The following is a 16,524-nucleotide window of genomic DNA, read 5'->3' on the forward strand; positions in this document are numbered from 1 at the left end:
CAAGTCTTTCCCTGTGTAATTATAGTATGAATTAAAGCTTTTGTGACAAAACTTTCGGCACACGATATGTCTTTAGCTATCCATGCATGATATATATTAGATATATACAGTGTATAACATGAAAAAGGTGATTGAAATTTTGGATTCTAGACTGTATTTTGAGGCAACCTGCTATTCTATTATGGGATTTTTTTTTAATACAAGATATATTGAAAAATAAGAGTGCATTTTGAATTCATAAAAGTGTAAATTATTTCTTTCATTATATAGGTAAATTCTGATTAATTACTGCTTTAGGCATTATCCATAGAAGTGTCATTGATTTTAACAGTATGTAATAAATTTGATTGCTTTGGGGTAGGATGAGCATCCTTCAAACAGGATGAGTTTTCTTAATTTTTTTTTCTGGGTTAGAGAATTTTATGCAGCAAACTAGGCATGAGGAGAATATATGCTGCAAAGAAACATATTAAGTCCATAAGTATAACATGTAAATACCATAATGCAAAGCACTAACAAAGGCAGAAGATTATTTTCTCGTGTGTGAGTATTAAGGAATGTTCAGCTTACATACAGAATGTTCAATAAAATGTTAGGACCACACGGAGACTGTTTATAGTTAGTACAGCTCACTGTGGTCAACAGAATTACATCTGCCTGATTTTCTTCCTTAGTTGTTTTATAATTTGCAGATTGTGACAGTTATGTTTAGGGTGATGATACATGACTCGAGAGCACTGCTCACTCAAGAACTGAGCTAGTGAAGAGGAAACAAGGAAAACGAGAACACACAAGCATTGACTGCAAGCAGAGGTTAAAAGGAAGGACGGCTGTGTAAGATGGGAGGATTTGGGGTTTGTTAGAGTATTTGGAAGAATCAGACCTCTGGACAAAGCAGAATTAAAACTATGGTTAGAATAAAATATAAGATGCAAGCAGAAGTTTTTCAGTAGACCTAGTAAAGAAAGAAAAAAAATTCTGGTTCTCTGTTTTAATAGATCTGTCTTCTGAGGAAAAGTAGAGCATTGTTTAGCAATGATAACAGAAAAATCTGAAGATAAAAATATTACACACCCTGACTGATTTCTTCTATTTGTTAGGTAATCTATTCAGCATCTGAATGTAATTATTTCAGACAGCCTAAGTATACTTAATATGTGTATTTGTGAGTGTATTTACATTTCTTGATATAAACCACAAGGACACACACATGTACATACTCAGAGTGTACCAGAAAAAATGAAGTCTTGCATGATGTTGATCATTTTCTGTAGGACTTTAAGACATCTGCAAAGATTCTTGAAGTATAACATCAAACCAGTGTATCATGCCATGTGTGTGTGTTCAGCATGTATATGAATGATTAAACCTTTATCATGTTGAATTTTTGAATTCATATACCTTTTAACAGGATACCAGTCTAGTTCATCTGATAACAGTCAGTTTGAAGCAGGAATTAACTGTGAAAATTTTTGGCCTTGTTTTACATGGAAAAGTGTTGTGCCACAACAGTGTGAGCAAAAGTATGTAAGATCATTACAAGTGATAGGAAATGGAGAAAAACTAAATTTAACATTTCAAGGAAGCCCAGAAAACTGACACTACAAGCAAAATCAACAAATATAAGTACAATTACTTTAGCTCAGATTTACAGAAGCTTATCATCTGTGACCACAGTGTAAGCTGATTTGAAGCCATATCGGCTTGGTGTGACCTAAGTGAGAGTTCAGATAATACTGATGTATAAAGCAAGCACATTTGCCTTCAAAAAAAATAAAAACTTAAATGCTAACTTTAAACTGGACAGGTGATAGTGTCTCTAAAAAGCAAAGTGAGAAAGGCATAAGACATTTCTCCTGCAGTGTCATGTTGGTCAGTACGTTTTATGTCTTCTAAAGATTGCACGTATTATAAATTATGTTCACTGTTCAACTGCCATTAAACTCAATTAAGCTTCTTTCTTTACTTTGGGGAAGGCTGCCTGCAGGATAAGACTGACATTTGTGCCTGTGGGCCTAGGGCTAGAGTGACGACTAGATTGTACGTGATGAACTCTTTACTTCCATCGCTTTGAGTTTTTTATGGTTCCTTGTTGCCTTGTCTGGCTATGAGCATCCTTCGAAGGAAAAGCCATTGCTGGCTGACTCAGCTAACTCACTCTTTGGCCACACATGAGGCCCTGGCAATCACTGGACACACGAGCATAGCCCTTAACTATATCACGAGTGGGAGCAAGATCTCCACATGCTGGGTTTGACAGCGCTGAACCAAAGAACTCTTTTGATTACAGCAGAATTTCCTATTTGTGGAAAATATGATTTTTACTTATTCATTGTAACTATGACTGTTAATAGCCCATTGTTTTAATTTCTCGATACGTATGCTGCTGCAATGATTTGGTGCATTCACTTATCTCAGTCACACTTTTCAAAAGTTTATTATTCGTGTCTGATTATGTTATGTTTCAGGGCTATTATATTTCTTTATACTGTTTTGCGTCATCGTAGCTCTTTGATTATTCTACATATTTTTGAAGAAGAGGTTTTATTTTCCCCACTGCAAAAGAACAAGGTTTAGTTTCCCTGCTGTGAATACCCCATATCAGTCAGTATTTTTTTATTTAGTTGGACTTGGCAAAATGTAATTATTCTGTAGGTATAAATTAACTACAAGCTCCATCTTACAGAGTGATGCAATGTGTATTCTCTTGTCTTCCCAAGGATAAAAGGCCTGTCTTTTTGCAAGGCATGATGAGAAGGCACAGATTGTTAATTTGTGACCTGGCTCCCTAGCAGTGAGAGTTGTAAGTGCCAACAGACAGCTCCGTCTGCTTTGTTAGGTGGCTACACACAGATGTTGATTGCAGCATCAGAGCCAGTGTTGCAGCTGAAAGAAAACCCAGCAAAATGTCTTCCTTTTGAATATGTCAACAGTACTTCGAAAAGAGCTACCAGGCCAGTAATGCTCCCATTTGCCTTCCCCAAAAGTCTAATTTTACTCTTGAGTTTAGGTTTTTTTGGTTTTGGTTTTTTTTTTTTTTTTTTCTCAAGACATTCTGTGACTGTAATGTAAATAATTATGCTTAGCTGTTGTTGAATGACTTCAGAACTCATGTAGATTTTCTGTATATAATGTTGCTATAATTCTATAATTACTGGTGTACTGGAATCAGTCCAGAGGTGGAATGGAGGGTTTCAGGGGAATTTGGAGACTCATTTCCTCTGTAGCTTAGTCCAGAGCTGTTTCCATTAAGCTGGTGAAGTGATCAAAAGAAGGAACTGAAATTGCTGGATTACACCATAGACACTTGGTTGGATACTCAGAATTTACAATAGGAATGCCTCTTCCCCTCTCACCTTTTAGCAAAAGCAATTAATTAAAAGAGCTTCAGCAAATAAATGGCCCCTACTTGGGACCATGTCCTCAGTTTGGTGTTTATATAGTGAACATGTCTACCTACCTATATAATTTCTAAATGAGCATAATTAATATACAGCTGTACATATCTAGTCTTGCAACATCAAATTGTTCTTCACTTACAGGACATTCACAAATTTTTAGAAGTAAGTTATGCTTTGTATATTCCTCTTCCCAGCATTGCATTTTGCTCATCCTTCCACTGAATGGATCAACAGATCCTTTCAAATATGTGTGTGTAAGGGAGAGAGAGTACACAAGAGAAGCTGCTCTGCCAGGCTACCAAATCTGTCTTCTACACCTATCTTGGAATGCCAGAGTAGATTGGGCTATTGTCCTGATGCAAGAAAACAAAACCAATTCAGACACCCTGACTTTTAGGTATAAATGAAAGGGAAAACAGAGATAAAATGACGGGCGGTGGTATACTGAAGAAGAGTCACACGGGTCCAATCTCAGAATAGTAAAATTGCCCAGCAGGCAAAAAGCAAATATACAACACACTTCAGAGTGAATAATTTACAAAGCTGCAAAACCAGAAGAAGCCAAGAAATAATTTGATAACAGAATGTACACTAAGTGACACTCATTGCATATGGTTTGAAATAGATACTAGCTTACAATATGTTGTTTCGTAGAAATAGATTTGACATTGAAATGTATGTGAATATCTACCTGTTCCTAACTGCTTACTTATGTAACTTTAAATGCACAGGATTTTTCTAGCAGTAATGTTTTTTCATTACATCCATAGGCACTAGAAGCACTTTTTACCATCAACATCACTCAGCAAAGGGTGCAAAGAGGAATTGTTTATAGAGGTAAAGCTTTCCTCAATCCACTTTGTTCTCTTATGTTTAGCTATCTTAAATCAGGTTAATTTTCTAATACTGTGGATGTCTATCAAACTGTGTGTTGGTTTCCTAGGCTAAATAACACAAGTTTCATTACTAAACTGATTTGAAATGGTAAAGGGCAAAGCAAAACAGTGGAAAATATACTGTGTAGAAAACTGTTGGAGTGACTTGTAGAAGCAAGCAATGATTATCCTGTCTGTACTTGCTTTGAGTCTAATGTGCTCCCTGAAATTCAGATTCAACAATCTGGGCAGCTGTTCAGCAGTTAAACCAAACAATAGCAAGAATTTAGAAAAATGGAGGGCTGTTTCCCTATTACATTACGTAATAGGGCTTTTATGCCTAGTTGTGAATGGGAGATGAGATCTGGTAGCTTCTTGTGCACCAAACCCAAGTCATGCTCACAATTCCACTTTTTTTTTTAATATATCAATATCAATTACTGTTTGAATACCTTTTATATAGCAAGTTATGCAGAATCTTCCCACGGGGGATTGTGTGTGTATACATATATGTCTCTGCATAATACCCAGTGTCTTAATCAGTTATTCTATAAGCAGCAAAGAAAACAATATAAAATAATAGATCTAAAACATATACATATAAAATTATATAAAATGTTAGAAAGATTTTTGGCAGTCATTTGGTTTTGCTTTCTTTTGTTACACACTACACACTACAAATAACTTCTTAATGACTTTATAAATTGAAGTTATATCTCATGCAATTCATAGTTATCCACGCTCTGTAAGCCACATCATAATTGTATAACAGATAGTATCATGAGTCTGTATTATTTGGAGGTCTCTGGACTTAGTAACATTTTAGAAGATGCAGCTGCTGAATTGCTTTTAGCTGGTTCAGTAATGATTGCAATTGTTTTGCAGTTGACTGTAATTCCTGCGATTTAGTGGGATTGCTAGTTAAAAAAAAAAAAAACAAACAGAACAGGAAACCATCAGCAAATTACATTCCTAATTTATGCAGTTAGGTTATAATCTGTTGGTGGCTCTCTTTAACAGATTAAGATGTAACAGCATAAATGAGGAAGTTAGAACCTAACATTAAAACAAACAAAAAAAAAAGGTGACTTCACCCTGGTGGAATTAAATTGAAGTTTAGTGAAATTACATGAAGGAAAATAAGGGCCAAATTTAATGGACTAGAACCAGGTGCACTGCTCTGATTGTACAAGGGATGTGGCTACAGTAGAAGAAGTAGTTTGGTTTGAGGGAGAATGGGGCCAGGGTGACCACAGGAGATGCTCTACATCCTTTATGTCAGCCTGCACCTGGGTTTCCAGCTAACGCTTTAGGTTCATACCTCATGGCTGAACATCCAACAACTTTAACTTGTTCAACTATGCTGCTGTGGTACTGCTGTATGTAATGGTATGAGAACCATGGGCACTGTACTTCTGTAAATGAACTGGTCATCTTGTCCATGTCCCGTGCTCAAACAGGGCTGCCCAGGGCAGGTTGCCCAGGACAATGTCCACATTGCTTTTAAATATCTCCAAGGATTAAAAATTATACAAAATGGAGATCTGTAATAGAAATAGTCCCACTGCCTTTGATATTTTAACATGAACCAAATACAATATCAAAGTTTGCTTACAGCCCCCAGTCAGTAGGCTTTGTGTTTCCTACTGGGCTTTCAGTAGTCGCTGAAGAGAAGCAGTAGATGGAGAGAACGTGGCTGGAGGGAAGGCCAGGGCAGGAAAATAGTGCACAGAGGTGTCCAGGGGAGGACAGAGCTCACATTGAGACCTGGATCTGAGGATTGCTCCCAGGTAGACCTGTGACTGCACACCTGTGCCTGTAATTTCTGACTCTTGCAGCACTCTTTGTTCCTTTTCTAAGCAGTTCTGTGGCTTCCATCAAAACCAGTGGGTAAACTGCCTTTCCCCTGCTCGTTTCCTGGCCACCGCAATTTCCTTTGTGCTTCTGTTTCTTCGGTTTCTTATTGTGACCACACTTTTTCCCCTTCATGCTGACTTAAGTAGGAAAAGTCTCAAATTTTCTCCAATTATCATCTGCACTCAATTTTCTCAGCCATTTAACTGTTCCCATCATTGATGTTGCTTTGCCACATCTTAGCAGCCTCTCAGCCCAGACTCTTGTTCCAGCAGTTCCTGGCTTAGGACAAAAGCTCTGTGGAACATCCCAGAGTTCACTGGGTATGACGCCATATCAAGACAAAACACTCAAAGAAATACACTTGGTAGGTGGTGTCTGTCTTCCAGAAAACAGATAAAACATCTTCCAGAAACACCTTTGAAAGTCCTAGTTAATTAATACTTTGTTCATCAGTTCTCTCTAACACATGGTAAAATGCTACCCCAACAAGTAGGAAAGCAGAAGGTCTCTGATGGTTAAGACTGAATCATTATTATGAATAACACCACACTCTTCACAGTGTGTTATAACAGAAAAGACAGTCGCTGCATTCAAAGAGCTACTCTGGTCCTTGAAGGACTCAAGCCCCCTGACTCTGATTCCCAGAACAGAAAGAGGACAGCCAGTGACAGCAGGAATAAAGGGGCAGCTACAGAAACATTACACTAAATCATCAGTCCCGTTGATTGCATTGACATCTGTAAATCTCATCTCAAAATAAATAAAAAGTATTACAGCACATCCTAGTGGGACCCAGCTGGGCTCACCAGCTCCTGTCTCCCAAACTTTGTGCTTGCTGAGGAAAGCATTTAAGCAGGTGGCATTAGCGAGGATTATTGAGTCGTTCTTGTCAGTAGTATGGAAAAGCATTATTGTTCTGTGTCATTTGGCTTTCAGTGCAGTGATTTCAGATGGCAAACTGCTCATTTGATTCTTAAGCTCAACACATGGTTGACATCCTCTGCCACTGCCTTCAAGACACTGCAGAAAGTAGAGAGAGTTCCATCTGGGTGCAGTGGAATGGAAAACCATGTGAAATAGATGCCTATCCATAGACATTGCACCTTATCATAAGATACATTTTAATTCAGTTTAACATATCTCAGTAGCTGTGGAAGTAATTTCTGACATATTTTCTCTTTCTAAAACTCTTTGGTTTTGCTAATTTACCCAGGAAGTCCTGCAGCATCTCCTCTTTAGAAATGATGCCAAAAGCACTCAGCCAGCAAAGGAAGGATTACCTTCAGCTCCAGACTCTAGCTGTTCTCATTAGTACATGTGAGAGGGCACAAAGTCAGGTTTTTGGAGAGAAAGATGAGGTACTGCATTGGGATGGCTCTGCTTTATGGCTAAGGCTCATAGGATCTGATTATATCCCAGGCTTTCTCTCTCTTCTTAATAAATTTTGTTTGTTCCTTCCAGTGACAACTGGTTAAGAGAAAGGTTCTCTGGCTTTAGCAAACCCTACCTACAGCATAATGCTACCAAGTGGCTGTTCTGGGCTTGCTTGGCCAGGTTTTGGGAACAGGGGGCTACAGAGGTGACTTCAGTGAAAAGCCGATGAAAGCTTCCCCTGATAGAGCCAATGCCAGCTGGCTCCAAGAGACACCCACCACTGGCCTAGACTGAGCCCATTGGCAATGGTGGTATTGCCTCTGTGATAACATAATTAAGAAGGTGGGGAAAAAAACCCTTTGCAACAGCAATTGCAGCCAGAGAGAGAGGAGTGAGAATATGTGAGGGAAACAACCCTGAAAACACCAGGGTCATTGAAGGAGAGCGAGGAGATGCACCAGAGCAGAGGTTCCCCTGCAGCCCGTGGTGCAGCCCATGGTGAGGCTGGCTGTGCCCCTGCAGCCCATGGAGGTCCACAGTGGAGCAGATAGATACCCACCTGTAGCCCATGGAGGACTCCACGGTGGGGCAGGTGGACGCCCGAAGGAGGCTGTGACCCCATGGGAAGCCCACACTGGAGCAGGTTTGCTGGCAGGACTTGTGACCCTGTGGGGGACCCACACTCGAGCAGTCTGTTCCTGAACGACTGCACCCCATGGGAGTGACCCATGCTGGAGCAGTTAATGAAAAACTGCAGCCCATGGGAAGGACCCACATTGGAGAAGTTTGTGGAGGACTGTCTCCTGTGGGAGGGACCCCATGCTGGGGCAGGAGAAGAGTGTGAGGAGTCCTCCCCATGAGGAGGAAGGAGCAGCAGAGACAATGCATGATGAACTGACGAGAATCCCCATTCCCATCCCCCTGCACCTTTGGTGCAGAGGAGGTAGAGAATTTGAGAGTAAAGTTAAGCCCAGGAAGAAGGGACAGCTTGGGGGAGGTGTTTTAAGATTTAGTTTTTTATTTCTTACTATCCTGCTCTGATTTGCATGGTAATAAATTAATTTTCTCCAAGCTGAGTTTGTTTTGCCCATGGTGGTAATTGCTGAGTGATCTCTCTGTCCTTACCTTGACCCACAAGCCTTTCATTATATTTTTCTCTGTCCAGCTGAAGACAGCTGAATGACAGAGTGGCCTTGGTGGGCACCTGCCATCCAGCCAGGGTCAACTTACCACAGTGGCTTCTTACTAGGATTTCAAGGTGGTTATTTGAGGACTGCCTGAATAGAGAATTGCCACACCCAGGGCATATATCATGTTATGTTAGCAGTTTGTTTGATTGCATTCAAACTTCCAAATCTAATCTCAAAATAAATAAAGTACGATCACAAGGCCCTAGCAGAGGCATCCTGCCATCTCAGTGATGTGACAAGTAACAGCAAAAGCCTAGATCTTACTCTTGCTCAAAAAAAAAAATACTTCCTTTTCCCTGAGGGAAAAGAAGTTATCAGCTACTGGGGCAGGAAAAAATAAGTCATAAAAGGCTTCTCAGGGAAGGAAAAGATGAAGGACAGAGAGTTGAGTGGTGGTGGTGTCATTTGTTTAGGTTTTGTGGGTTTTGCAGGTTTTGTTTGTTTGTTTGTTTTCCTGAAGTGGGGGATTAAAAATAGCTTAAGAAATACACAGTTGTGAAGCCTTCAAAGAATACGTCAGGGATGAAAACAACTCAAAGTATAAGAAAGACTAAAAAGATCCTTTCTGGAGGCTAAAGCAGATTGCTTTCTCTCAGCTAGCGGTGTATTGTTTCTAGCATGGCTGGAAAGAGGCTAATAGTGTTTAGTTTGTAGCTGTCCAGAAGATGGAGGAACATGCCCTTCTGTGACTAATGAGCACACATAGGAAAGCTGTCAGAGCTGCAGCTCCTTGAGTGGGGAAGAGAAGTATTGTGAACAAAGTGTGTAGCCTATGGGATCAAATCATCCCTGTGTTGGGATCTGAGTGCAGTATTTGTCCTGTTTACCTCAAATTACTCACGATAACATGTATTTTGTTCCTTCCTTCTGTAAAGAGAGACCACCTAAGACCTTTATACATGTTCTTCTCTCACTCTGTTCACCTGTCACAGGCAAGACAAACTGGTAGAAGCCCAGTAATAGCACATCTGTAGCATACAACAGCATTTAGAGACTGGCCAATTTCAGAACGTCACTGTTCCGTATTTAGGAATACAGAAGAAAACATCAGGGTTTCCAGGAGAGGCAGCTGTCTGGTATTTGTGCCTTGGTACATGTGCAGTTCCAGTTTCTTATGGATTTTAGAACTGCTCCTGTATTCTGACATTCAGATCTACAAAGGCCAAAGCTATAAAATTAAATATTGGGGATGAAACCATAACAGGCATTTCCTTTATCCCTGATACTCAATAATTGTATTTGGCATTTGTGGCCTGGTCAAGCCAGTAAAGCCAAGTGCAATTTCTTAATATTTGGTGTGTTTGCAATAACTCTGTAAGGTCTATAGAAAAGGTCTAGACTTTCTGTCAAAAAAGGGCCAGGTTTTCAACCTTTGTGGCAGGTACAGGTACAATAAATGGAGCATTATTCAGGATGGGATGCTGAAGAATTCAATATACGATCCATTTTTAAACACAGCTCTTTTTTAGCATGAGCCTTTTTTCCAGTATTGCTTTCTGCCAGTATAGTCTTCATCAACAGCTGTTCTAAACATCCCTCAGCAGAACCTGGCAGTTTGATAACCCAGTCAAGGTATTTGCTTTTCTGTCTTACTGTTGTTTTATCTTAAAGCATAAAATCTGACTTGGGAAACTCAGAAGTAGGCCCATTGGTTTGGTTTGGTTTGGTTTGGTTTTTTTTTTGTTCATGTATACTGACATATGTCATATATGTTTTGGTCTGAACTCTAGATAAGGGGTTCTAGAAAAACTCTAGGTAAAGCAAAGTGTAGGTGACTTCTTAATTTAAGATAAAGAATAAGAGAATTTAAAGCACCTTACAGAACTATAACTGAGATAGTACGTATCACTGTACAAAGTACTGAACACTCAAGATACACTGCAAAAGGGATTCTGTGAGCAAAACATTTATCTTGTTCGGTTTATTATGAAATAATTATTTATTATTAAGAAAACAACATTTGATATGTACTTGGTAAATAAAAAGGATTACAGTAGCGAATCCTTGATTATCACCTTGATTATCTCTTACTGTAAGCAATTTCTAAAACTACAGATTTTAGGCTAACTGCTTGGGTCAAAAATGACTGACAATGCGAACAAATATCATGTAATGAAGTGGTTGAAAATTACTTAATTTATGTTCCATTATGAATCCTTTTTCTGCAGCATCCCTAGCTGCAGTACTCCCAAAGCCAGCTGCTATCTACAGCTGAATAGTAGCAGGCCTATTAAGCCTCTTAAATACTTGCATTCTAATTCCTAAATTGGGTGGCCAGAACCTTAGTCTGTGCAATTGCTTCTATAATTAAGATTCTATCAGTGTTTCTATTATGAATCCTGTTTTCAGCCTAGTATAATTTAAAGGGGCTTCTTTTATATTTTTAACAGTGAAGCAAATCTATTGTTTGTGATTTCATGTATATTGTGTTATTTCCTGGTCAATAATCAAGTGAATCTTCGAAACATTCTGATATTTTTCATTAACTGCACTAGCTAAATCATTCACCAATGCATCTTTTATTGTGAATACATGTATTTAAAGGTTATTCTCCTCTATTATGCCTGTTTTTAGTCATACACTGCTTAAAAATGCGTAACACTATCCTTCAGCCCAGAAATCAAAGTTCTGATGGCTATCTGAAATGAGACAACAAGCCAGAGTAAGGATTGTGAGTTCAAAATAACAACTTCTGGAGGCAGAGGAGTGAGAACATTTATTTCCCTAAGCCCATTCCAATATTCAGGCACACGTTTTCAAAGCTTTGTAGGAGCAGAAGATGTCTATTTTGGAGTTCCATCTACAGTCTTAAGAGTGTCAGGTGAAACCACTGTGCCCATAGGAAGCAAGTAAAGATCATATGAAAAGCCATTCTGTCAGAAACCCACTAGTGTAATACCTTTAACTGTCAAACCTGTGCCCCTTACAGATTTGTCTGAAAACCACTTACCAGTGTCTAATTCAAACAGAACTGGATTGTCAGCAGCTTTGGGAAGACAGGCAGAGTTAACCCATCCTACAGCCAAGTCAATCACTTCCACAAGTAAAGTAATGAAAGCTTGAGTTAATTTCCTGAGTTCTATTAATAGCACCTTCACAAATTAGTTTTGCTGAGTTTCTGGTTTCTGTAATAAAAGCCTTGATTGTGGTCTCAGGTCACTTGGGGAAGAGGGCTGTAGATTACCTCCACAATCCCTCTCCCTCTGGTCTGTTGATGGCATCTGCAGTTCTTGATGCAAATTATAGGAGCCAGAGGAACTGTTCCTGATAATAACCAGAGCATGACAACACTGACTACATCTCTGATACGTGTGCATGCCAGGAGCTCTGGGGGGAAAGCAGAGAGCAATTCTGCCAACTGTCTGCTGCTTGAGCGTTCCCCTTATGGATGTGCCATGTGCTGGGTCTGATCCTGCTGACATTGTGGCCCTTCCCACTGATATAAGGAAACTGCTGCATGTTGCAATATCATGAATTAGAGTTTTCGGCTGAAGGCTTTATTAGCTCCAGGTCTTTGCTTGACACAAGTCACTCCGAATTACCTTACTGAAACTGCTTCCCCTCCCCTGTGCATTAGTGTGAATCAGTGATAATGCAATGAAAATCAATGGATTTTTATAGTGGTAAAAAGCATTTAGTCAAGACTAGGATTTCTGAGGTCAGAGTGGTCTTTCTGTGCCTTGTGGAGCACAAGGGGAGAACCAGTCCTGCAGCTTTCCGCTGGGAAGACTGTGTCTGAGAGCGACCTGTCCAGCTAGTGCATTCCTGCCTTGCATTTTATTCCTTTTTCAGCTGCATAGACACTAATAGCCATGAAAACAGCTTTACAAAAGCCCCACTTTACTCCTGTAATTAATTATCTTTTAGAGCATCAGACTGTAGTATTTAATCACAGCCTGCCTAGTTTCAGGGGGTTATTTGGTCTGAGGCCCACTAATGCGTGGCTTACATTCAAAGTGCTTCACTGTTAACTTCTCTTTACATTTCAGACACAGTTTGGTCTTTTAACAGCTGTTCCCAGCAGCAGGTCTAGAACAGCTTGCACCTCTCGCATTTACACATGTGCTGACCATCACTACTGTACTTTTTTATCAGATAACCTCAGTTCCAAAATATCTATTGCTCCTAAATGGAGACTGTGGGGAGTGTATGTAAATATTTCTGCAGCTTAACAGATGGGTGTAAGGCTTCTCTGTGTCCACAGGCTTTTACCAGCAATTTGTGCAAGCTAGAGCCATGTGTGGTTTTTTTGTAGAGCTGAAGGATCTGTGCTTTATACCTTCTACTGATATGAAGTCTAAGTATTGGGGGTGCACAGCCAGGTGAATGCTTTCCAAGAGCCATGGTTTGTTCCCAATATGCTTGCAAAGGAGATAAAAATCTCCTTGGGCACTGCTAACAGATCACTTGTTCCTAGACATACATCAGATCATGGCTACTTCCAAACCCGGTCCTGCGCTGCTGGACCTGACTCAACAAGTACATACTCTGACCTGCAACTCTTCATCTTGTACAATACATTAAGAGCAGGAATAAATGGGGTCACACATTGTTAGGGGATAAAAGACGTTACAACCAAGAGCTATCTTATGACCCATCCTCAGTTGCTGGGCACTGCCGCTCTATTTCTGCCTAAAACTATCTCCCTCAGTGTTTGCTTACTGGGAGAATCCCTTTTATTATTTTATCCACTGGAGATGCAGGCCTTCCCATAACTCTGGCAGTATTCATTAAATTTAATTTTAAAGGCACCTATAAATTAAAATTATTCTATTTACTGATTCTTCATAATGCCTCAGAAGCTTTTGTCCTGGTGTATTTGTCTATGTTTGAGCTTAAGGTCATTTCTGCAATAAATCATAATTTTCTGCCTGTCTTAGCCTCTAAATCATTTGGGTCAAGCAGCCTGGTTTGTACACTGTATTTCAGTAGCTCCCTCCCTGCTACACATGCTTGCGTATTTCTGTCCATCTTTATTGCTTTTTGCCCAGCACCGATAACACAGAGGGTTTAAGGAGTGGGGTGGGAAAGCTGCTTTTCTTCAGCTGCTGCACATCCTGCTCTGCAGAGGAACTCTGGCCCCTGCTGAAAACATTTGCAACATGGGCTCTGCAAAGAGCAGCGTGGCTGTTCCATCTATTGCAAACTGAATTTTAGCCAACAGCCGAAGCTGACAGTTTCAAGGAAGCCACTTCCCCATCCATCTTACTCAGACAATTGTATGCAGTCCCCAAACTAATAATTCATCATTTGCACATGTGTGCTTTCTACTTCATTATTTTACTAACTTATTAGAAGGACCCTGATTTATTTATTAAATTTATTATTATTCTTATCAAATGATGACATGTTGTTATCAAGGAAGATGCACTTGCTATCTCACAACTAATTATGCCAATTAAGTTTTCATGATTCTACCACAAAGCATAGCTGATTAACTTTAATTACTTTTGAAATGCAGCTGCTGAGTTACACATGGAAAGGAACAGGTAGCTTACATTTATTAGTTAACTTCTGAAAATGGAACGTGTTGTCATTAGGTCTTAAGTGATACTTTCAGGCAGTTTTGTTCCCTGTTTCCCAGGTAAGATTTGTGTCTTTTTCACGTAAGAGGGTTCTAAATGTTTATTTTTCTTTACAGACTAGCCTTTTGCAATAGAACACTGGACCAAGTTCAAAGATATTTCCTCAGATAAATCTGGTGGTTTAGTTCAGCCCTTCATGGGAATCAATGGACATCTGCAGAGAGCATCTTTCTTCATTGAAGTAGAACCAGCCCAAAAGGAGCGCTGACATTTTGATGGAAAGCTGAGATGCTGTGGTAAGGCAGAAGTTCCTAAGAAAAAGCTCTTGGGATTTGCAGCAATGCATGCAGTTTATGTTTCCAGAGAGGGGCCAGGTTCATATTTATCTGAAGGGGATGACTTGGGTGATTAAGAACAACAGAATATGGCTGCCCATTTCTGGGTTCACCACGTGCAGGCATGAAACTTTTACAGATTTCCTGAGGAAGAGGGAAATAGAATTTCTTTGGTTCTGTGAGAGTAAGACAAACTGACTATTGATGCGACAGTACTATGATGTAGTACTCATGTTACAGTAACCTCTGCTGAGAGAGAACTTTTTAAGGATGAGGTATGCAACATGCTGAAGTGAAGATTTAGTGTCTTCAATGAAGCACACAAGCAATTATTACATCCGACCCAACATAAACTCTGAGTAGGAAATGCCTGCCATTAATGAAAAGTTTATCAGCTCCAGAGCCACCGACCTCTTCACATTCTCTGGGGCAACAGAATTGTCACTGAAATTTACTATGTGGTCTAAAAATGCTCTGGAATTTATGGGGCTTTGCCTGGGGAGAGAAGCAACCTATTGCAGCATTGCTTGAGTTGTTGGTTTTTTTCTTGACACAGCAAAAGTGAGTCAAGGGTCTTCCAGTCCAAAGGCAAGGTAATGAAACTGAATATACCCTGAAGAAGCCTTTGCCAGATGGAGGTCTTCACCCATGGGTTTGTTCTCAACAAAGGAGGGGCTGGCATTACAGAGCCAGTCACCAAGGAGAACAACATGTGGCTAGTATTTGTGTCATGGCCACAGAAAATCTACAAGCAACCCACATAGTCAACAGTGTCTACCCAGCAGCATAAGGAAAGGCACCATACAGAAGCCACTCACCCAGAATGGACTAAAAGAATCACTGTGGGTGGTAGGTTGTCACCAACTATGGATCCTTTAGGAAGCTTTGGATAAATAGCGGTAGACCACAGCTGCTGTCCCTGGATCACACTGTGTTATACTGCTGTCTAGTGTCAACCTCTAGTAGGAAGAAAGAAGTGAATATAGCTGGGATTTTCCTCTCAAATCTAAATGGTATGTGCATGGAAGTGTAAGATTTGCTTAAGCTGGTATAGTTTTTAGCCTTGTTTGTGTGACTTCTACTTTATCAGCTCACTGTAACAGTTTTCTTGTACTGTATTAAGAACACAGAAATTCTTGTAAGATATAGTTTATTTATGTATTATTCACTTTGCCTTCTTGATTTGTACTGCCACCTCTGGGCATACTAGAGTTGATTTCTTCTTGTAATGATGAGGTGAGATGCTGCAGGGATGTAAGCATACTTGAACGAGCGTGCCGACACAATCCAGAACTGGCCATGCCTGATGAGAGCACATGGAGAAACACAGGCTGGCTGCTCTGGTGGAAACACCTGGGCACAGCGAGGTGGCCAAAGATGAGAAGGCGGTGGGTCATCTCTGTAGGCAACACAGGGGTAAATCAAAGCACAGTGCAGAGAGGCTTACTAACCCATAAAACACTATGATAATACAGAGGGAAATGAGTCCAAAAGAAGTTTCTGATCATGCTTATCCAAATTTCCTTTCTGTGCTTGGTTGGGGATCTTCAATACTGTGTTCCAGTTGCCTATCAAATGCTGTTTCTGTGTTACTGCAAATGACTGGTGAGGGCAGGACTCCTTGAAGAGGTCACCTCCAGATCTGTAGTACCAGACCCAGGAGGCCCTGGTTTGCATGGGCTGTGCAAAAGCTGCATCTGGGATCTTCCAGGCACAAGAGACACTCTCAGAGTAAAAGAGACTGTCCAACTCTGAGATTCGCAATACTCCCGAAAATCCACCGTCCGCCTCCTCCAGCTGTGCTGCGGCATCAGGTTGGCTCAGGGATGGATTTCAGTGCTGGCTGCCTGGCAGCTCTCACCACCTCGCTCGGCACAAACAAGCTGGAGAGAGATCGCCGTCTGCTGCGTGTCCGGACATCCTGTGCGTCTGAGATACGAATCTGTGTCGTTATCTTGCTGACGTCT

At 40.3% G+C, this 16,524-nt stretch overlaps 1 long non-coding RNA gene across 1 annotated transcript; it reads left to right on the forward strand.

Annotated features, from left to right (window-relative positions):
- The first annotated feature begins 3,054 nt into the window (after positions 1–3,054).
- On the forward strand, positions 3,055–16,041 carry LOC139828427 (uncharacterized). The gene is made up of 3 exons (XR_011739994.1): positions 3,055–4,238; positions 14,339–14,518; positions 15,114–16,041. It is a non-coding gene; the product is annotated as an uncharacterized lncRNA (long non-coding RNA).
- Positions 16,042–16,524: the final 483 nt, after the last annotated feature.

Source organism: Patagioenas fasciata, chromosome 7, assembly GCF_037038585.1.
Source record: "Patagioenas fasciata isolate bPatFas1 chromosome 7, bPatFas1.hap1, whole genome shotgun sequence".
NCBI classification, from domain to species: domain Eukaryota; kingdom Metazoa; phylum Chordata; class Aves; order Columbiformes; family Columbidae; genus Patagioenas; species Patagioenas fasciata.